This window comes from Salvelinus fontinalis, chromosome 40, assembly GCF_029448725.1.
Source record: "Salvelinus fontinalis isolate EN_2023a chromosome 40, ASM2944872v1, whole genome shotgun sequence".
NCBI lineage: Eukaryota > Metazoa > Chordata > Actinopteri > Salmoniformes > Salmonidae > Salvelinus > Salvelinus fontinalis.
The window spans coordinates 12,915,582-12,937,983 of NC_074704.1; the positions used below are offsets into that span (position 1 = coordinate 12,915,582).

The 22,402-nt window shown below is 43.7% G+C and overlaps 1 non-coding gene across 1 annotated transcript; it reads left to right on the top strand.

The window, feature by feature from the left end:
* The first annotated feature begins 11,949 nt into the window (after positions 1-11,949).
* On the top strand, positions 11,950-12,023 carry trnaa-ugc (transfer RNA alanine (anticodon UGC)). The gene has a single exon. It is a non-coding gene; the product is annotated as a tRNA-Ala (tRNA).
* Positions 12,024-22,402: the final 10,379 nt, after the last annotated feature.

The following is a 22,402-nucleotide window of genomic DNA, read 5'->3' on the forward strand; positions in this document are numbered from 1 at the left end:
GAAGACTATATACTGCCTACAAAACAAAACGCTTCTCAATCTATCTTCTCTTAGGATCGGACCCTTTTTTCTGACATTTTCACCTAAAATGACATCCCCAAATCTAACCGCTTAGCAGCTGATCTGGCTTCAATAAAACTGATATCAAATAAATAGGGAATAGTTACAATAAAGTAACAGATTCCTTTACATTACATTTAAATTAATCCCACCGCCGACCCACTCATTAGGCAGGATTAGGCGTATGCCTATGTTGGCAGATTGACCAGGGCGGCATTTTCTAAACTGACCAAGACGTACCTCCAACAACACATAAAACATAATTCTGCCCAAAAACCATGACAATTTCTCTCAACCAGTGCCATATGGGCATTTTAGGTGAGCTCTGATGTCGCCCTTTGATAACCAGTGACAACTTTGTCAAAGGCAGGGGCACAAAGTATTTTGCTTGTCCATTCCCAATGTGCCTCTCCAGGGTTCTTTTGGAGAGAAGCCAACTTTCCATAATGTAGCAGATATAGAACATGGTTGAAAAAGTATGTGGCCTTTTCTGTATCCTACTGGCTGGAAACAAATTGTATGACAATGTAATGAGATGCACACTTTTTACATCATGCAGGTTTCTCTGATCAAATAGCCTAACCTAGATGGCGCTCAATCAAATAGAAAATGAGCTGTCATGTTAACAAACATTTCCTAAAAACAGGAGAGTTCAAAATAAAATGGACAAAATGAAATGGACAATCACAACTGTTGTACAGGTGTTTCACCCCATTGTCATGATCAGTGGTTTCAAGTTTGTATCCATACATTTTTGACAAGCTGATCATAGCGAAAAATATACTACTTTTTGGATTTCCCGCTGTGTAAACACATTGAAAATAGGCTCATGATGATGCCTGATGAAGTTGGGGAGGTGATATTCAGAGCTTAAATAGCCAAATGGATTAGTCACAGGAATCAGGACTAATAAAGCCAATGCAACGGCCTGTTTTACAAACACAGGGTCTACCACATGGATGGGCCTACCACATGGATGGGCCTACCACATGGATGGGCCTAACACATGGATGGGCCTACCACATGGATGGGCCTACCACATGGATGGGCCTAACACATGGATGGGCCTACCACATGGATGGTTCTACCACATGGATGGGCCTACCACATGGATGGGCCTAACACATGGATGGGCCTACCACATGGATGGGCCTACCACATGGATGGGCCTAACACATGGATGGGCCTACCACATGGATGGGCCTACCACATGGATGGGCCTACCACATGGATGGGCCTAACACATGGATGGGCCTAACACATGGATGGGCCTACCACGGTAGGTAGGCCCACATGGATGGGCATTCATAAAATTAAATTTTGGGCAACACTGTAGGCTACATCTCAGTAAGCACAGCCCGTCCTCAATGCATTTGAGGGATTCCAACAACAACAAAGTGGCCACCCCAACTAAGCGTTCACATCAGCTGGGGGATTAGGCTGGAGAAATGTAACCACTCTCAAATTCATAGACAGCTATGGATGTAAGGACTGACCAGCTAAAACATCAAAATTATAGTTTTAACTCTTTACACTTTACACTCACATTGAATCCAAGATGGCGTGGCAGTGTAGACGTGTTTCTTTAGTCCTCTCGTGTATGTTTGTATTTTTTCGTATTTCTTGTATATATTTTAACATTTTTTTTTCTATCTCTTTTCGATTTTGAATTCGATTATACCTTCCGGTAACCTACCTCACCCAATGTGATACGGAATCGCTATTATTTTTTAACTTTGGAACACTTTCAAGAACCCCCAGTAGCTAACCAGCTAATCAGCTACAAGCTAATTTAGCAATTTTTTGCCGCTGCTAGCAGCTTTTACCTTCTGCACAGACACCAGCCCTGTTATTAGCCTGGATATTACTCACCAATTTACCAGCATCGGACTGTCTCTCGACAACAACGCCGGATTCCTGCCGTAATCCCTGAGCCACTACTTCTGATCCTCACAGCTAGCTTGCAGCTAGCGCAGCTAGCGCCACTGCCACGAAGCTAGCACCAGTTAGCAAACACAATTCTACAATTCACAACCTCTCTTTCGCCATCGCCATCCGGCTTGGATTCTCTGTCGACACGACCACGTCTGGTCTGCAGACGAATACCCCATCCGCTGTGCCCTCAACCGGCCTCCGTCTGAGCAGACCCCCTCCGTCTGAGCAGACCACCCCCCGGGCTACTAACTTTAAACGCCGCGTGCTAGCTTAGTGGAGGCCTCCCTGCTCCATATACGGCTGCCCCCTGGACACTATGATCACTTGGCTACATAGCTGATGCCTGCTTGACTGTCCATTAATTCACGGTACTCCATTCTGTTTATTTGTGTTTTATCTGTCGGCTCTGTGCTTTAACTCAGGATCTGTGTGTAGTTAATCCGACCCTCTCTGCCTAGTCGTCGCCATTTTTACCTGCTGTTGCTGTGTTAGCTGACTAGCTGCTGTTATCTCACCTGTTGTTTTAGCTAGCTCTCCCAATCAAGACCTGCAATCACTTTATGCCTTATTGTATGTCTCTCTCAAATATCAATATGCCTTGCATACTGTTGTTCAGGCTAGTTATCATTGTTTTTGTTTGCAATGGACCCCGTAGTTCCACTCTCCGTACCTCTGATACCTCCTTTGTCCCACCCCCCACACATGCGGTGACCTCACCCATTGAGACCAGCATGTCCAGAGATACAACCTCTCTTATCATCACCCAGTGCCTGGGCTTGCCTCCGCTGTACCCGTGCCCCACCATACCCCGGTCTGCACATTATGCCCAGAATCTATTCTACCACGCCCATAAATCTGCTCCTTTTATTCCTTGTCCCCAATGCTCTAGGCGACCAGTTTTGATAGCCTTTAGCCGCACCCTCATCCTACTACTCCTCTGTTCCTCGGGTGATGTGGAGGTAAACCCAGGCCCTGCATGTCCCCAGTCACCCTCATTTGTTGACTTCTGTGATCGAAAAAGCCTTGGCCTCATGCATGTCAACATCAGAAGCCTCCTCCCTAAGTTTGCCTTACTCACCGCTTTAGCACACTCTGCCAACCCTGATGTCCTTGCCGTGTCCGAATCCTGGCTTAGGAAGGCCACCAAAAATTCTGAGATTTCCATACCCAACTATAACACTTTCCGTCAAGATAGAACTGCCAAAGGGGGAGGAGTTGCAATCTACTGCAGATAGCCTGCAAAGTTCTGTCATACTTTCCAGGTCTATGCCCAAACAGTTCGAACTTCTAATTTTAAAAATTAATCTCTCCAGAAATAAGTCTCTCACTGTTGAAATAAGTCTCTCACTCCTTCCACCCCCAGATCCCCTCTGAGAGCTGCTACCGACCCCCCTCAGCTCCCAGCTGTGCCCTGGACACCATCTGTGAATTGATCGCTCCCCATCTAGCTTCAGAGTTTGTTCTGTTAGGTGACCTAAACTGGGATATGCTTAACACCCCGGCAGTCCTACAATCTAAGCTTGATGCCCTCAATCTCACACAAATCATCAAGGAACCCACCAGGTACAACCCTAAATCCGTAAACATGGGCACCCTAATAGACATTATCCTGACCAACTTGCCCTCCAAATACACCTCTGCTGTCTTCAATCAAGATCTCAGCGATCACTGCCTCATTGCCTGTATCCGCCACGGGTCCGCGGTCAAACGACCACCCCTCATCACTGTCAAACGCTCCCTAAAACACTTCTGCGAGCAGGCCTTTCTAATCGACCTCGCCCGGGTACCCTGGAAGGATATTGACCTCATCCCGTCAGTTGAGGATGCCTGGTCATTCTTTAAAAGTTACTTCCTCACCATATTAGACAAGCATGCTCCGTTCAAAAAATGCAGAACCAAGAACAGATATAGTCCTTGGTTCACTCCAGACCTGACTGCCCTCGACCAGCACAAAAACATCCTGTGGCGAAATGCAATAGCATCGAAGAGCCCCCGCGATATGCAACTGTTCAGGGAAGTCAGGAACCAATACACGCAGTCAGTCAGGAAAGCAAAGGCCAGCTTTTTCAAGCAGAAATTTGCATCCTGTAGCTCTAACTCCAAAAAGTTCTGGGATACTGTAAAGTCCATGGAAAACAAGAGCACCTCCTCCCAGCTGCCCACTGCACTGAGGCTAGGTAACACGGTCACCACTGATAAGTCTGTGATAATCGAAAACTTCAACAAACATTTCTCAATGGCTGGCCATGCCTTCCTCCTGGCGACTCCAACCTTGGCCAACAGCCCCGCCCCCTCCGCTGCTACTCGCCCAAGCCTCCCCAGCTTCTCCTTTACCCATATCCAGATAGCAGAGGTTCTGAAAGAGCTGGAAAACCTGGACCCATACAAATCAGCTGGGCTTGACAATCTGGACCCCCTATTTCTGAAACTGTCCGCCGCCATTGTCGCACCCCCTATTACCAGCCTGTTCAACCTTTCCTTCGTATCATCTGAGATCCCCAAGGATTGGAAAGCTGCCGCGGTCATCCCCCTCTTCAAAGGGGGAGACACCCTGGACCCAAACTGTTACAGGACTATATCCATCCTGCCCTGCCTATCTAAGGTCTTCGAAAGCCAAGTCAACAAACAGATCACGGACCATCTCGAATCCCACCGTACCTTCTCCGCTGTGCAATCCGGTTTCCGAGCCGGTCACGGGTGCACCTCAGCCACGCTCAAGGTACTAAACGATATCATAACCGCCATCGATAAAAGACATTACTGTGCAGCCGTCTTCATCGACCTGGCCAAGGCTTTCGACTGTCAATCACCATATTCTTATCGGCAGACTCAGTAGCCTCGGTTTTTCTAATGACTGCCTTGCCTGGTTCACCAACTACTTTGCAGACAGAGTTCAGTGTGTCAAATCGGAGGGCATGTTGTCCGGTCCTCTGGCAGTCTCTATGGGGGTACCACAGGGTTCAATTCTCGGGCCGACTCTTTTCTCTGTATACATCAATGATGTTGCTCTTGCTGCGGGCGATTCCCTGATCCACCTCTACGCAGACGACACCATTCTGTATACTTCCGGCCCTTCCTTGGACACTGTGCTATCTAACCTCCAAACGAGCTTCAATGCCATACAACACTCCTTCCGTGGCCTCCAACTGCTCTTAAACGCTAGTAAAACCAAATGCATGCTTTTCAACCGTTCGCTGCCTGCACCCGCACGCCCGACTAGCATTACCACCCTGGACGGTTCCGACCTAGAATATGTGGACATCTATAAGTACCTAGGTGTCTGGCTAGACTGCAAACTCTCCTTCCAGACTCATATCAAACATCTCCAATCCAAAATCAAATCTAGAGTTGGCTTTCTATTCCGCAACAAAGTCTCCTTCACTCACGCCGCCAAACTTACCCTAGTAAAACTGACTATCCTACCGATCCTCGACTTCGGCGATGTCATCTACAAAATAGCTTCCAATACTCTACTCAGCAAACTGGATGCAGTTTATCACAGTGCCATCCGTTTTGTTACTAAAGCACCTTATACGACCCACCACTGCGACCTGTATGCCCTAGTCGGCTGGCCCTCGCTACATGTTCGTCGTCAGACCCACTGGCTCCAGGTCATCTACAAGGCTATGCTAGGTAAAGTGCCGCCTTATCTCAGTTCACTGGTCACGATGGCTACACCCACCCGTAGCACGCGCTCCAGCAGGTGTATCTCACTGATCATCCCTAAAGCCAAAACCTCATTTGGACGCCTTTCCTTACAGTTCTCTGCTGCCTGCGACTGGAACGAATTGCAAAAATCTCTGAAGTTGGAGACTTTTATCTCCCTCAACAACTTTAAAAATCTGCTATCCGAGCAGCTAACCGATCGCTGCAGCTGTACATAGTCCATCTGTAAACTACCCACCCAATTTACCTACCTCACCCCCCATACTGCTTTTATTTATTTACTTTTCTGCTCTTTTGCACACCAGTATCTCTTCTTGCACATGATCATCTGATGATTTATCACTCCAGTGTTAATCTGCTAAATTGTAATTATTCGATTTATTGCCTACCTCATGCCTTTTGCACACATTGTATATAGATTCTCTTTTTTTTCTACCATGTTATTGACTTGTTTATTGTTTACTCCATGTGTAACTCTGTGTTGTTGTCTGTTCACACTGCTATACTTTATCTTGGCCAGGTCGCAGTTGCAAATGAGAACTTGTTCTCAACTAGCCTACCTGGTTAAATAAAGGTGAAATAAAAATAAAAATAAAATAAATAAATACTTGGAGGAATTGGGCCGTATAGACAGGCCCAAATCTAAATGTTTCTAAAAGAAAAAAAATATGAGAAGCATAGGCAAAACCATGGTAACAATTTAAAAGGGAACACTTCTCAGAAAAAAGTTCTCAGGAAACAGGAATTTTGCATTTGAATTTTGTCACAGATTAGGCATACATTAACCTCTCGTGGACAGACGACCTTAAAATGGTTAACGATCATCTGACAAAATAACGCTACATTTTAGTTCTGGGTTTAACCGAGATTATGCGCACATAAATGGGAAAAGAAATTACAAATGTGATATTGATTTTTCATTAGCCAATTTGCATTATCCAATAGATTTTTGGCAGATATACACTTCCATAACGATTAGAGTTCCCCTCCTGCCTACTGGTGGTGAAATTCACATTGCGGATATTACTAAGGTTATTGACCAGAATGTTGAAGTAGATTCACCCCCTTTTTACACTAATCAGCAGTTTACTACGAGTTTCACCTTCTGCCAGGCCCAGTTCATTGCATTTCATTGCTTTAGACTGCTGCACCACTCGGTAGGCCTACTTTGTCATGTTTTCTGTGGGACTGTAAAAAAAAATATTAACTGGTTCACACGCTTTTAAAATAACAGTTCTATTGAAAAACATTATAGATCACTTCCGTTTCTGTTTTCTGTTCCTCAAAAAATGTATTTATTTTCCGGTTTTCGGCTCTGTTCACCGAACTGGTTCCAACCCGTGATGCAATGTAGCTTTTACTAGCTAGCTACCACATAGCTAGGTAGCGAACAACTTCAAAAAAACACTCTGTAAAGAAGTTTGTGCTAAATAGCTATTTGGAATTCATATTACTGTTTGGTCTTGTTTTGATCATACTAGCTACAGATCCAACTCATAGACTAACACGTCTGGAGAGGAGACAGGAGATAAAGAAAAGGAGTTTGAGAAGAAAGCACTCAAAAAGGAGGAGAGAGGAGTCACAGAGGGGGTGGAGGAGGGAGGAGTCAAAGAGGAGGTGGAGGAGGGAGGAGTCAAAGAGGAGGTGGAGGAGGGAGGAGTCAAAGAGGAGGTGGAGGAGGGAGGAGTCAAAGAGGAGGTGGAGGAGGGAGGAGTCAACGAGGAGGTGGAGGAGAGAGCAGTCAAAGAGGAGGTGGAGGAGAGAGCAGTCAAAGAGGAGGTGGAGGAGAGAGCAGTCAAAGAGGAGGTGGAGGAGAGAGCAGTCAAAGAGGAGGTGGAGGAGAGAGCAGTCAAAGAGGAGGTGGAGGAGAGAGCAGTCAAAGAGGAGGTGGAGGAGAGCAGTCAAAGAGGAGGTGGAGAGAGCACTCACAGAGAAGTTAGAGGAGAACGCAGTCACAGAGAAGTTGGAGGAGAGAGCAGTCACAGGGGAGATGGAGGAGAGAGCAGTCAAAGAGGAGGTGGAGGAGAGAGGAGTCACAAAGGCAGTGGAGGAGAGAGGAATGAAAGAAGGTGAAGAAGAGAGACCTGTCAAGAAAGAAGAGGAGGACTCTGGACAAAGAAGTAAATACATTATAAACCTCACTCACCAGAGGGGTCTATCTGAGAGCTGTTTTAATATATTTGTATATAATATGAGACCTCTGAGGGGTCTACTACACAGCAGAATCAATGAGTTAGCCAGCTAACTTTGATAAGCAAAAAGACTGACTGATTTTCAAGTTAATTAAGATAAACTTCAATTTGCGTTTTTGGTTGTTAAATCATTAATCCTGCTAAGTAGTATACCCCTCTTGAGTTCTCACATTTTTTAAAAACAGCAACAAAGTTCAGTACAAACACACACATATCACCTATAACGACAACCTGCCATTAAATTCTATATATGATCTTTACTATATACACACGCATGAATAGAATAGAATATGACTGTATTTACTGTGTTATTGACTGAGTGTTGTTGTAATTCTCTCTCTCTCCAGGTGGGGGAGCTGTGGGCTGACCTGGTACCCAGTGTGACCAGTCTCCTGGGGGTCCTCCTGTAGTAACTAATGGACAAATCTCCATTGAAAATTATTTTTAGGCTTAACTTGTGTTTGGTAAACCGCCCTTTCAAGTTAGTCAGGTTTGTCAGGCATATGTTTTTGATAGGTTTAAATAGCCTTACCCAGCGCCCCACCAAGACCCTGTGCTCTCTCCAGCCCCAGACCCCCTTCCACTCCCAGCCCCCTCTCCCAGCCCCCCTTCCACCCCCCTCTCCCAGACCCCCAGATCCCCTCCCAGCCCCCTCCCAGACCCCCTTCCACCCCTAGACCCCCTTCCACTCCCAGCCCCCTCTCCCAGACCCCCAGACCCCCTTCCACCCCCAGACTCCCTCCCAGCCACCCTTCCACCCCCCTCTCCCAGACCCCCCGACCCCCACCCAGACCCCCACCCAGATCTCCTTCCACCCCCAGACCCCCCCCAGACCCCCTCCCAGCCCCCCTTCCACCCCCATCTCCCCGACCCCCACCCAGACCCCCACCCAGATCTCCTTCCACCCCCAGATCCCCTCCCAGCCCCCTCCCAGCCCCCCTTCCACCCCTAGACCCCCTTCCACTCCCAGCCCCCTCTCCCAGCCTCCTTCCACCCGCTCTCCCAGACCCCCTTCCACCCCCAGACTCCCTCCCAGCCCCCCTTCCACCCCCTCTCCCACACCCCTCGACCCCCACCCAGACCCCCTTCCACTCCCAGACCCCCCTCCCAGACCCCCTTCCACCTCCAGTCATGGAGCTCCCAGGACTGCAGGTGTGTTCTTCCCATGACCAACAGACACACTCAAACACATCCTCCCCATAACTGACAGTTTAAGTTTGGGCATCATTCAGGATACCTGTTGTTTGTATTATCGTGGTGACTTAAACTTAACCTACTTGAAGAGATATCAGTGAAGGTGTGATGAATGAAATGGGTGATAATAGTGTCTATTCTGACACAGACTGAGTTACCCCCCCCCCCCCCCCCAACAAAAAAACGGAACCATGACCCCTAATAAAAAGAAGAAGTGCAAGAACTTGCATTCTTTTTTTATTTAACTAGGCTAGTCAGGTAAGAACAAATTATTATTTACAATGCCTCCCCTCAGCTTTAGGCTGCTGCAACAGTGGTGACGTGACAAACTATTAAAACGGTCTTCAAGCCGTTTCACATACGATCTGAGCTGAAAATGACCATAACCTCCAAACAACTTTGTAAAAATATAATATTATCCTAGAACAATTTAGTTAAGTTCCACAATGATCGCATCGTATGTCGCGCAGCCATGACGGTCTTGAGAACATGACTGTATCCTTGCTATCACGGCACATATCGTTCTGGGACAGGTTTTCCAAAAGCATCTAAAGGCTAAATTCATCGTTGTAACCTTCGTATGAGCATCGTTAAATCTACTAGCTGTTTCCCAAAATCATCGTTATTGACGTTGCACTTTAAAATGCTCGTAATATAACGACTGCCTCCGAACACTGGAACAACAGCTAATTGCATCGTTAGATGGGTTTATTTTACCCTTCTGCATCACTTTATACAATACACATCTCGGGTAAACATAGAATCATCGTTTATCAGTTTCTCTGTGACTGATGATAACTCCACAACAAAGTTGACTACAAATACAAAGTTGGCAATATCTTTTCAATTAATACAAACAAACAACATTTGAAATTACGCTTCAAATGAAAAACGAGATGACTGCATTCAATATAAATAGTGTGCGGAAATAGGCCCATTTCAATCATATTGACATACACTTCATGTTCAATTAATTTAGTTCTATTTTGCTACTTGTAGGCTACTGTCTGTAATTTGTCTCAATTTATTTCATGACGGGTAGCCTAACCTGTGCGCAATGATGTGGCAAATCGGTGATTTAGTGCCGTTTTATTGGGTAAGCATTACAATAAGCCACATCAAAATGTGCAGCCATAGGTGGAAATACCTCTCTAGAAGCCGATCCGTCGTCGTTATTGTGAAATAATTGTCATGTTAAGGTAAGATTTGAATGGAGAAAACTGATCCGAGAGCAGTGCTCCCTTTCTTCCGATCTTATATCAGTATCCACACACACATGCTCCAAGGACGCACTTAGCGACCGTTCTCTCTGCGTGGTGTTTTGTGAAACGCATTTTTACATCTTCGGCGGTTGTTGGAAAGATGCATCATTAAAACACTCCTAAGCCTACATTCCATCGCTATCAGGAAACTGGGCCCTGAGCATTTCAATGCCAAAAGGAGGGTCAGGGAAATAAATATTTAAAAAAATGTATTTTGAGTTATTTTCGTTAAATAAACACAATGATGATTTGAAAATCAAAAGACTGCATGTGGGCTTTAACATTCTGTCATAAAATGTTCAACTTAATAAAAAACAGGTTTTCCAATCTCAAGGGGTTAAATTTAAAAAATACTATAATACATGCCTACTATGTGCAAAATAAAGTAACAGGGTTGACTGTAGCAGGGTTGACTGTCAAAGAGTTTAATGTAAAAGAGTTGACTGTAACAGGGTTGACTGTGTAAGAGTTGACTGTATCAGAGTTGACTGTAACAGGGTTGACTGTAGCAGGGTTGACTGTAACAGGGTTTAATGTAACAGAGTTGACTGTAACAGGGTTGACTGTGTAAGAGTTGACTGTATCAGAGTTGACTGTATCAGAGTTGACTGTAACAGGGTTGACTGTAACAGGGTTGACTAACAGGGTTGACTGTGAAATAGTTGACTGTAAAATAGTTGACTGTAAAAGAGTTGACTGTAACAGGGTTGACTGTAAAATAGTTGACTGTAAAATAGTTGACTGTAACAGAGTTTAATGTAAAAGGGTTGACTGTAACAGTTTAATGTAAAAGAGTTGACTGTAACAGGGTTGACTATAAGAGAGTTGACTGTAACAGAGTTTAATGTAACAGAGTTTAATGTAAAACAGTTGACTGTAACAGAGTTGACTATAAGAGAGTTGACTGTAACAGAGTTGACTGTAACAGAGTTGACTGTAACAGAGTTGACTGTAAAAGAGTTGACTGTAACAGAGTTGACTGTAACAGAGTTGACTGTAACAGAGTTGACTGTAACAGAGTTGACTGTAACAGAGTTGACTGTAACAGAGTTTAATGTAACAGAGTTTAATGTAAAACAGTTGACTGTAACAGAGTTGACTATAAGAGAGTTGACTGTAACAGAGTTGACTGTAAAAGAGTTGACTGTAAAAGAGTTGACTGTAAAAGAGTTGACTGTAACAGAGTTGACTGTAACAGGGTTGACTGTAAAATAGTTGACTCTAACAGGGTTGACTGTAACAGGGTTGACTGTAACATAGTTTAATGTAACAGAGTTGAATGTAACAGGGTTGACTGTAACAGAGTTGACTGTAGCAGGGTTGACTGTGAAATAATTGACGATTTCATCTTAAATCAGCCATAAATCCCCTTGCGAAGCTTGTTGTGTGTAACAGGGAGTGGCAATTGAATGCAAGCAACACATTTTTTGTAGTTGAAATTGTTAAAACATTTCTAGCCTGTATATCTATGGGTAACAGGGTTGATGTGTTATGCTCAACCCACTCCGTTTTCCAACACAAAACACCAGAAACTTTAACCAGCTCACCTGTTTAGAAACAGTTCAACTGTTTTTACACAATGACTTGACTATAATACTGAAACAAATATAGAAACGCTTCATGTAAAGTATTGGTCCCATGCCCCGTGTGGCTCAGTTGGTAGAGCATGGCGCTTGCAACGCCAGGGTTGTGGGTTCGATTCCCACGGGGGGCAAGTACAAAAAAAGTATGAATGTATGTACTTGTAAGTCGTTCTGGATAAGAGCGTCTGCTAAATGACTTAAATGTAAATGTAAATGTTTCATGAGGTGAAATAAAAGATCCCAGAAATGTTCCATATGCACAAAAACTTATTTCTCTCACATTTTGTGCACAAATGTGTTTACATCCCTGTTAGTGAGAATTTCTCGTTTGCCAAGATAATCCATCCACCGGACAGGTGTAGCATATCAAGAAGCTGATTAAACAACATGATCATTACACAGGCGCACTTTGTTCTGGGGACAATAAAAGGCCACTCTAAAATGCTAGTCCACACCTGTTGTTTCTTTCTGCATTGTTGGGAAGGGCCTGTAAGGAAGCATTTCACAGCTAGTCCACACCTGTTGTTTCTCTCTGCATTGCTGGGAAGGGCCTGTAAGTAAGCATTTCACGGCTAGTCCACACCTGTTGTTTCTCTCTGCATTGTTGGGAAGAGCAAGTAAGTAAGCTTTTCACTGCTAGTCCACACCTGTTGTTTACGAAGCATGTGACGAATAAAACACTTGATTTGATTGAGAGTAGGGTTGAAGGAGGAGAATCAGGAGAGTAGGGTTGGAGGAGGGAGAATGATTTAGCAGAAGGGAGAGATGATAGGATAGAGGAGAGTAGTGGGAGAGAGAGCGCGAAGATTGCGATGGCACATGTCCATCTGGGTTGGGGCTAAGTGGGTAGGGGCCGGGGGGTTAGGGGTTGAGTGGGTAGGGTCTGAGTGGGTAGGGTCTAAGTGGGTAGGGGCCGGGGGGTTAGGGGTTGAGTGGGTAGGGTCTGAGTGGGTAGGGTCTAAGTGGGTAGGGGCCGGGGGGTTAGGGGTTGAGTGGGTAGGGTCTGAGTGGGTAGGGGCTGAGTTACAGTGACAGCATGGAATTCAAATGATGAGATGGACAGGAGAGAGAGGGAAAAGATAATCTCCATTTAAGTAATACACGTCTCTGTCGTGGACAAAAAGGGCAGCATAGGCTGAAATGACCGCAGATCGACAGTTCCAAACACTGCCGGAGGCCAGGAATTCCACATGGGCTGTGTGCGCGCAGGGTGCACTAAATTAGAAGGGTTGCAGTCACGGGCAGTGGGGAGCCATGGACATCTGCAAAATCTACAAGTAGAGGAACGAACAGAGATAGAGAACACACACATAGTTGACAAAGCTACAACACTAAAAATAACGAAGATACTCAAGTGAGAGAGCCTTCCTCTCTTTCCTTCCTCTGAATAACTCTTCATGTCTTTGAATAACTCAGAACATTTTTGTTTCGGAGACAGTCTTAGTTTTGGTGACAACACCTCCGCTTGACAAGACCGCCGCTTACAGCTGCTGCTGAAAAAACAAGGGAGACACTAAGTACCCAGTCTAATTGCCGATTGCCTAGCAGAGGTGAAGAAAAATACCCCCTAGATGACAACAGGCCTACGAATTAGCACGACAATTACATAAACAGGCCTGAAAACGAATCTATGTCCACAGCAACAGTCACAAGTACTGACCAATCAGACAGCTCAAACAACAATTATTAAGTAGGCTACTAGATAGAGGATCGGAACTTGAATTCAATTGCCCTAGCAACAACTTACTGAATCAAAAAAAGACACTTGATACTCTTGAAGGAGCTGATGTCCTTAGATGAGACTGGGGCACTGAGACTAGGGCACTGAGACTAGGGCACTGAGACTGGGGCACTGAGACTGGGGCACTGAGACTGGGGCACAGAGACTGGGGCACAGAGACTGGGGCACAGAGACTGGGGCCACGTGAGTTTCATGAAATAGTCAGGGAAGACAGGTAAGGACACTCCCTCTTAAAACACCCAACACTTACCAAGACTATAACACAAATTGTCCTGAAATCTCTGCTGCTCATCCTCCCCCTCCCTGCACATTTCTCTCTTTAATCCCCCTCTTCTGAACTGTGATGATACGATCTACCCAATGATGTAGCCGATGTCTCAACCCTCAACCTATATGATCAACACGATGATCTGTGCATGATTGAAATACGCCAGAGTAGCTGTTCCAACTCTGGGCAGCTGAAGCGTGTAGCCGCTAACCAGAGTTTGATAGTGGGCGAGTTAGTTTTGGAACAGGCCCAGGGCCGACTGCTATTGGTCATATCGTAGTCTGTTGCTGAAAAAAAGAACACTACCTACTTTGAATGGCCTGTCTGCCTCCTGTTTAGCCAATGTGTGCAATGAATGAAAAAATAAAATGTAATTGCTGTTTAGACTACCTGTCTGTGTCTTGCTTGTGTTTGATATGCTAACTATAAATAGCGTGCCTAAATAGACTGCCTATTTAGGTGTCCAATCATTGCTGCTGGGAGGAAGGATGGGGAAGCGGTAGCAGAGTGAGCAGCAGCTACTTAAAAAAATTTACGTAGAGAATCCCGCAGACGCGCAGAAGCTCCCAAGACTTTTAGCTGGTCAGCAGAAGAAATAGAAAGGTCAGGGAATAGTCTGATCTGCAGCCACTCCGAAGAAAATATTACTTGTTGTAACGTTCGTTCTCCTCCTCGTCTGAGGAGGAGCAAGGATCGGACCAATATGCAGCGAGGTATGAAGACATAATGATTTTAATAATAATAACGAAGACGAAAATACACTTGAACAAACTACAAAATAATAAATGACGTAAACAGACCTGAACATGAGAACTTACAGACAACGAAGAACGCACGAACAGGAACAAACTCACAAACGAAACAGTCCCGTGTGGCGCAAACACTGACACAGGAACAATCACCCACAAACAAACAGTGTGAACAGCCTACCTTAATATGGTTCTCAATCAGAGGAAACGTAAAACATCTGCCCCTGATTGAGAACCATATCAGGCTAATTGAAAAGAACCCAACATAGAAACATATAACATAGAATGCCCACCCAGCTCACGTCCTGACCAACTAAACAAAGACAAAACAAAGGAAATAAGGACAGGAACGTGACACTTGTTCAAAAAATATCTATCTCTGAGCAAGTGAATTAGTATAAAATAATGAACATTTGCCAAAATGTTTTTTTGCATACAACATAGCTCAGTATTTGAATTATTTATTTTATACAGTATTTTTGCTCATTTTTATCAAGGGTGTCAATCATTTTGGAGATGACTGCACTTCTAAGCAGTAGGCAAGACAGGTTTCAGACACAGAAGCTTTTTATTAATTGTGCTGTGAACGTTCACTTTGAACGAGGTCTAAATGATGTCAGGCTGCTTGGCGAGTACCGACTGCCTTCCTGTTACCCTGTCGCGCCGCCGAAAACCTAGCTATTCAGCCGAGACACATCAGGTTGCTTGGCGAGTACCGACTGCCCTCCTGTTACCCTGTCGCGCCGCCGAAAACCTAGCTATTCAGTCGAGACGCATCAGGCTGAGAGATCCTCATCTGCCACATTCACCCCCCAAACTCACGCCACCGTGACCCCCTAGATAGCTTAGTCAGCAAAGCGGAGGCTTCACACATAGCAGATGCTTCACACTTTTATGAGACGGCTATAAATAGAATCCACAGACTGTGTGGCCTTTAGGTTGGAATAAAGGCCACATAGTCAGACAAAACAGACGAGATACATGGTGTCAGAAGGCAGTTTTTGGAGCAGTGAACAGTTACCCACTCTGTAAGCTTACATTAGTTGCAGGTTTTGTGAAATCTGTGGTTCTGAAGCAAATGGCCACAGTCCACGCTGACTACATTGCAGATGAATGCCAGATCTCAGAACGCCTGGATTGATGTTTAGGGATAGTTCACCCAAATTACAAAATTACACATTGGTTTTCTAACCCTGTAAGAATTATATGGACAAGGTATGACAGCAATCAATGCTTGGGTTTAGTTTCCCTGGCACTGTTTCCAAATGCTAGAGTTTTAGCATTTGTGTCACAATTTCCATTCAAGTCATTGGACCGATTTTAGCATTTTTAGGGCATCATGTCCAAATCATTCAAAAGTATCAAAAATGTATTGTGAAGCTCAACAAAGTCACTTATAGATGTTGATGCTTGAAAAGTGTCTCAGGCAAAGTCCTGTCTGTGGTGATAAAACCATTTAAAGCAGCCTTAAAATATATTGGATCAGGAGTTACTATCTGATCCTCCAAGGCCCTGCTAAAATACGACAAATATGTACAATAACAGTTTTATAATGACAGTTTACTCAACTTCTTATTGACATTGGCCAGTTAATAGCAGTATATCAGGGGCCTGGAACTCCTGTTATGGACAGCCCATCCACATGGGGAGCAGGCTTTTATTCCAGCCCAGCACTAACACAGTGGGTTCAGGCTGCGTTTAGATAGCCAGCCCAATACTGATATTTTTTTCTCTCAATAATTGGTCTTTTGACCAATTCAGACAAGCTCTGAAAAAAGATCTGATGTGAAAAGATGTGATTGGTCAAAGTGAGGGAGTTCTATTACTGCCCCGGGGGAAGCATGTTAGTGTCTACTCCCGTGTGTGAACCAGATGCCCCGTCATGGCTGACAGCGAAGTTGGCTCCAAGTAAAAGTGACATAGGTTGCGTAATGAGTAGAATTCAGCGGTGTCACAAAGTAAAAGTGACATAGGTTGAGTAATGAGTAGAATTCTGAGGTGTCACAATGTAAAAGTGACATAGGTTGAGTAATGAGTAGAATTCTGCGGTGTCACAATGTAAAAGTGACATAGGTTGAGTAATGACTAGAATTCTGCGGTGTCACAATGGAAAAGTGATTGCTTTTGATTTAAAAAAGAACTTTTTCTTCCTTCCCAATGAAAATGAGTTTGAACATTCGAACATGTATTTTATTGGCATGTTGACAACATGGCATGAGATTCATGATAAATTACATTTAGCGCTCCATAGACTTCACACTGCATGCTGAAAGGTGAACACCTCATACCTGTAGACCACAGAGAGATCCGATACAGGCCAGCACATTATATTGACCTTATTAGTCGACCAGAAGGTCCTCACATTGCAGACACCGTAATAGATTTACAGCGAGACATGTGATCTGGAAAATGAAATCTGAATTAGCCAAGCTTGGTTGTCATGTGGATACATGCCACAGCATGACTCCGCCTCTCCACAGCATGACCCCGCCTCTCCACAGCATGTGACATTTCACATCCAGATTTAGATTTTCACTGGCTGTGACATTTTACTGGATTGAATGATGTAAAAAAATATGCTGACGTGAGCCAAAGCACTGGGGTGTCTCAGCCAAACTCCTGTCTGTGGTGATAAAACTACTTTGCAAGCACAGCCTGACCATTTAAAGCACCCTTAAAATGTATTGGATCAAGAGTTACTATTCGATTCCCCCATGGGCCAATATGTACAAACAGTTTTATAACGACAGTTTACTCAACTGCTTAATGACATCTGGCAGTTAATAACAGTATACCAGGGGCCTGCAACTCTTGTTCTGGATAGCCCATCCACATGGTGTGCAGGCTTTTATTCCACCCCAGCACTAACACAGCAGTTTCAGCGAAATCAAATTATTATCACCTTCAATTTATCCCTGAATTACTTGAAATCAGGTTCAGTAGTTTAGGATTGCTTTATGGCCCTGCGTCATAGAGATGGTTTCAAACCACATCTTCTGACATGTTTTTGAAACTCCAATTTGATCCCATACAGTCCATGACAGAGTTACAGGAAGCAAACTAAAGCAACAGATCATTTACAAGCCCAATATGGCCATGTTCATAAAAGGGTGTGTCAGAAATACAAAAATAAAGTGCCGTAGGGGGGAGAGAATTGAGAACCACTGACTTAGTCAACCGTTCTCTATTGATACAAGGCCATACGTGAGTCTTTCACAAGACACCGTCAATGGCTATAATCGTATATAAAATGTAATGGCATGACACAACAGATTAGCTGAACTGGAATGACACTCTCACTCACTGCTGCACAAAAACAACTGCGAACAAACCCCCACCCCAGACTTCAGATAAAGCGATCACTTTTGTATGTGAAAACACAGAATCCTACTCATTACTCCACATGCTTAACCTATGTCACTTTAGTTTTGAGCCAACGTTACCGTCGGCCAAAACGGGGCACCTGGCTCATGCACGAGAGGCAGCCTGGTTCCAAAACGAATGCAATCAACCCTAACCCGGGGCATGCCCTGGACATTAGAACTCCCTCACTGGTCTTTTAATCAATCACATCAGACAATTTCACATCAGATCCTTTTCAGAGCTGATCTGATTGGTCAAAAGACCACTTTTTGAAAAATAAAAGATCTGAATTTGGCTGCCTGTCTATACGCAGCCTAACATACTTTAGGCTGCATGTATTTCTGACAGCCAGTTTTGGATCATGGCCATGGTTGAAGAAGGTCACTGACAGGGGGTAAAACTGTTGACGACACCTTGTAACGGCCATTTATGCCATTTAGTATGTTTGTCCAAAGATCTGTACAGTTTTCTGAAAAACTGTCCAAGTGTTTCTCCTTGTAAATGTATTAGATTAATATTACATTGAGTCCTCCATTGACTTCACATTGCAAGCTGAAAGGTGAAGACCTCATAACCTATCAGCAGTGGTGGGTAAAATCACTGGGGAAGACAAGCCAGGAACAAAAAGTCATATTACAACCAATGTGTTGTGATAATTGCGTTGTTTGCTCTGTAACCTGTTAGTTTATATGCTTTGACACCGTGATATATAGGCCTAAGCCCGAGACAATAAGAAGACACAGCGGCAGAATAAATTCAACCACACCTTTGTTTAACCATGAAACTGGAGAGCAACATCTGTCCCGTGGAGTCGACAAAGAATGTTGCATGTACAGTAACAGACAATTACATGACCTACAGCACAGTCAAGCAAGTTCATTTCTCCTACATTTTTGGACAACTGAACATCTATTGATTTAGATCCACAGAGAGTTACTGCAAGTCGCAAAGAAAACAGGAGCTGCCTCCCTCCACTATTCCAGCACCATTTCAACTTCAACATCATTAAATCACCTCTGCTTAGTCTAATAGAGTGGCAACTAAAAGGTTGATACTTTGTTTTGGTGCGCCGGGACAATTCACATTTGAACTCACTCAGTTTAGCTCAACGCTGATTGGCTATTTTTGTCGGGAAAAAAAATATCAAGGGAGGCCAAATGCTCGCTGGCTCCCCCTTGCATTCAATGATACAATATCATACTCTTTTTGACCACACAGCATCAGATATATGGCTTACACATACAGAGACAGAGGGGCGCTGTTTCGCTCGCTCGAATGCTTTCTCCGGTCAGATACATTCAGCCTCTTGCAAGTTGAAGGAAAATTATAAAACCACAGAGAGACGGAAGATCATTTATGTTTATTCATTTTTTTATTGATATTTTTTTTTTGTGGGGGGGAGCCAGGTTTCCTTGGGCATCCATGAATACACGCCACTGTAACCTGTACTGTGGAATACAGAGAGATCCGATACAGTCCAGCACATTATATTGACCTTATTAGTCAACCAGACAGTCCTGACATTGCTGACACCGTAATAGATTTACAGAGAGACATGTGATCTGGAAAATAAGATCGGAATGAACCGAGCCAAGATTGGAAGGTTTTGTGGATCCATGCCAAAGCATGTGACATTTCACATCCAGATTTAGATTTTTACTGGCTGTGACATTTGAATGGATTGAATCATGAAAATAATAATGACGTGAGCCAAAGCGCTGGGGTGTCTCAGGCAAACTCCTGTCTGTGGTGATAAAACTACTTTGTGAGCACAGATTGAGTCGATTAAAGCACCCTTAAAATGTATTGGATCAAGAGTTGATATCCTCCCAAGGCAATGCCAAAATACGTCAAATATGTACAATTATTTTTATAATGATAGTTTGCTCAACTGCTTAATAATGTCTGGCAGTTAATAACAGTATATCAGGTGCCTTCAACTCCTGTTCTAGACAGCCCATCCTCATGGTGGGCAGGCTTTTATTCCACCCAGTACTAACACAGCAGGTTCAGCTGAATCAAGTGATCAAAAATATTGCCCTTAATTACTTGAAATCAGATTCAGTATGTTAGGCTGCGTTTAGACAGGCTGCCCAATTCTGAACTTTTTTTCAATCATTGGTATTTTGACCAATCAGATAAGCTCTTAAAAAGGTTGGTCAAAATACCAGTGAAGGAGTTCTATTAATTAATGTCCAGTGCATGCGCCGGGTCAAAGGGGTTAGTGTCTATTGCATTCGTTTTGGAACCAGGCTGCCTCCCGGGCGTGAGCCAGGTTCCCCATTTTGTCCGACAGCAAAGTCGTCTCAAAACAAAAGTGAATTAAGTAAGCACGTGGAGTGATAAGTACAATTCTGTGTTTTTACATACAAAAAAAAGTATTTATCTGCCTTCCCACTGAAAACTAGTTTGAAACTTCAAACATATTTTATGGAAAAGAGATGTTGTATGTTTCTGAACTATGAATCACGTTGCCTTGTTGACAACATGACCGAGGGGCGCAGATTACTGTTAGATTTGAGAAGGGCGCTCCTCCCTCACCGCTTTTGCCTGTTCACATCACATCCGACTGTCGCTAAGGTGAAACTTGGCTGCAATAAAACAATACAAACAAACAGGTCTTTCCTTCCTGACCTCCAACTCCCAACTGCACTATTCAACAAACATTTAAACACATGAGTTGCGTTTAGTTCGCTTGAACGTTTGCTATGTTGCGGAATGGTTTGTACTGAACGACATGTAGAGAAATGTTGCAGTTTTAAACCAGTTCTACACATTTTGCCATGGGGCAGAGATACGTTTTGGCTCTTTTAAACACATTTCTTGCAATTCTACACATTTTGCCATGATTTATGCCATGTTAATGATATCTGAGTGAGATTGTTTAACAAAATCAATAGGGGCCCCTCTGGAGTTCAGGGGTCCTCGGCACGTGCCCAACATGCCGGGTCGGTATTCGGCCATTATTACTACAAGTTTAGATAGAAAAAGGGTGGTCAAAATACCAGTGACTAACTTACCAATCTAAAAATTGTTAGCTGACATGGCTAGTTGAGTGATTGTCAGTGACTGACATAACAAGAGAAAAACTGCTGATGCAACATTTACTACACCTTACTACACTATTGTAACTCTTGACAGTAAGTTGAGACCCCGACCTAATCCCCATAGCAACCCCCGGGGCCCGCTTAGCGACCGCATATATCACTTATGTTTGGAGCCGGCCCTGCAGGTGTACATATTACATTTTTGCACATTAAAATAACTTAATGTCATAAACGTTTAGTCTGCATGGTGCTAATATTCTCTCCACCCACAAACACGTCAAGTAAATATCTTGTCTAATAACAGTGGCATCTGTGCCAGAATTTGGCGATGTTGGCAGATATATCAAACAATAAACCTTGGCTGTCGTGAAGACGAGAGCACAGTCCAAGAAATTAAAAGGCTTTGATGGGGTCCTTCCAGATGGTCACCCTGCTCAACTAGTGGATCCAGCAGATATGGGGCTTCTGGTACTGATGTGCTGGGTGGACACTGAACCTGAACAAACAGGGTGTATTCAGTGAGGTGAAATGTTCTGAACATTGCTGATAGAAATGTATTGAATAGAGCTGACATGATTCCTTGTTCTACCTGACAGACAGTCATATCTGTTCTTCACAATACATTTCTATCTGAACGTTCTGTAAAGTTTCCCCCTATTGAACATTAATTTAGCTCCACCATATTAGACACAAATAGCATTTAAACAACAATTTGAATGCAAAGGTTTGAAATCTGAAAAGATGTGATCGACATTGAAGAATGTGAAATGCATGACTTGATAAAAGAACTTACTCAAGTGCTTATTATTGTTTTTTCTCTCTACAAGTAGCAAGAGCTGTCTTTACTAAAAGTTATAAAAAACTGTTATGTAAAGGATTGATTGAAATGTAATGTAAAGGAATCTGTTAGTTTATTGTAACTATTCCCTATTCATTTGATATCAGTTTTACTGAAGCCAGCTCAGCTGCTAAGCGGTTAACTTCAGAGAGTAATAAATGTTTGAGACAGCTATATCGCTGTCAGCAATATGAGTGGATAAGATGATTGAAATACTGGTATGGTGTTATGTAAGTCATAAGAATCCTACTGGACCGTTTTAGCCAACTGAAATGTGAGACAAATAAAAGCACCTCCAGCATCTTCAATATATCAAACTGTAGATAAAAACTACACATTAGATTTTAAAGCTTTATAAGCTGATATAGAAATGTTTTCATTCTAGCTTTAAAATATTCATTTAATATGGTTCCACCAGGGTGATAAATCAAACTCAGCAAAGCACGAGGTAACGGCCAACTCCGTCACAAGCATGAGGTGAGGAGACAGTTCAGATGTGTTTAC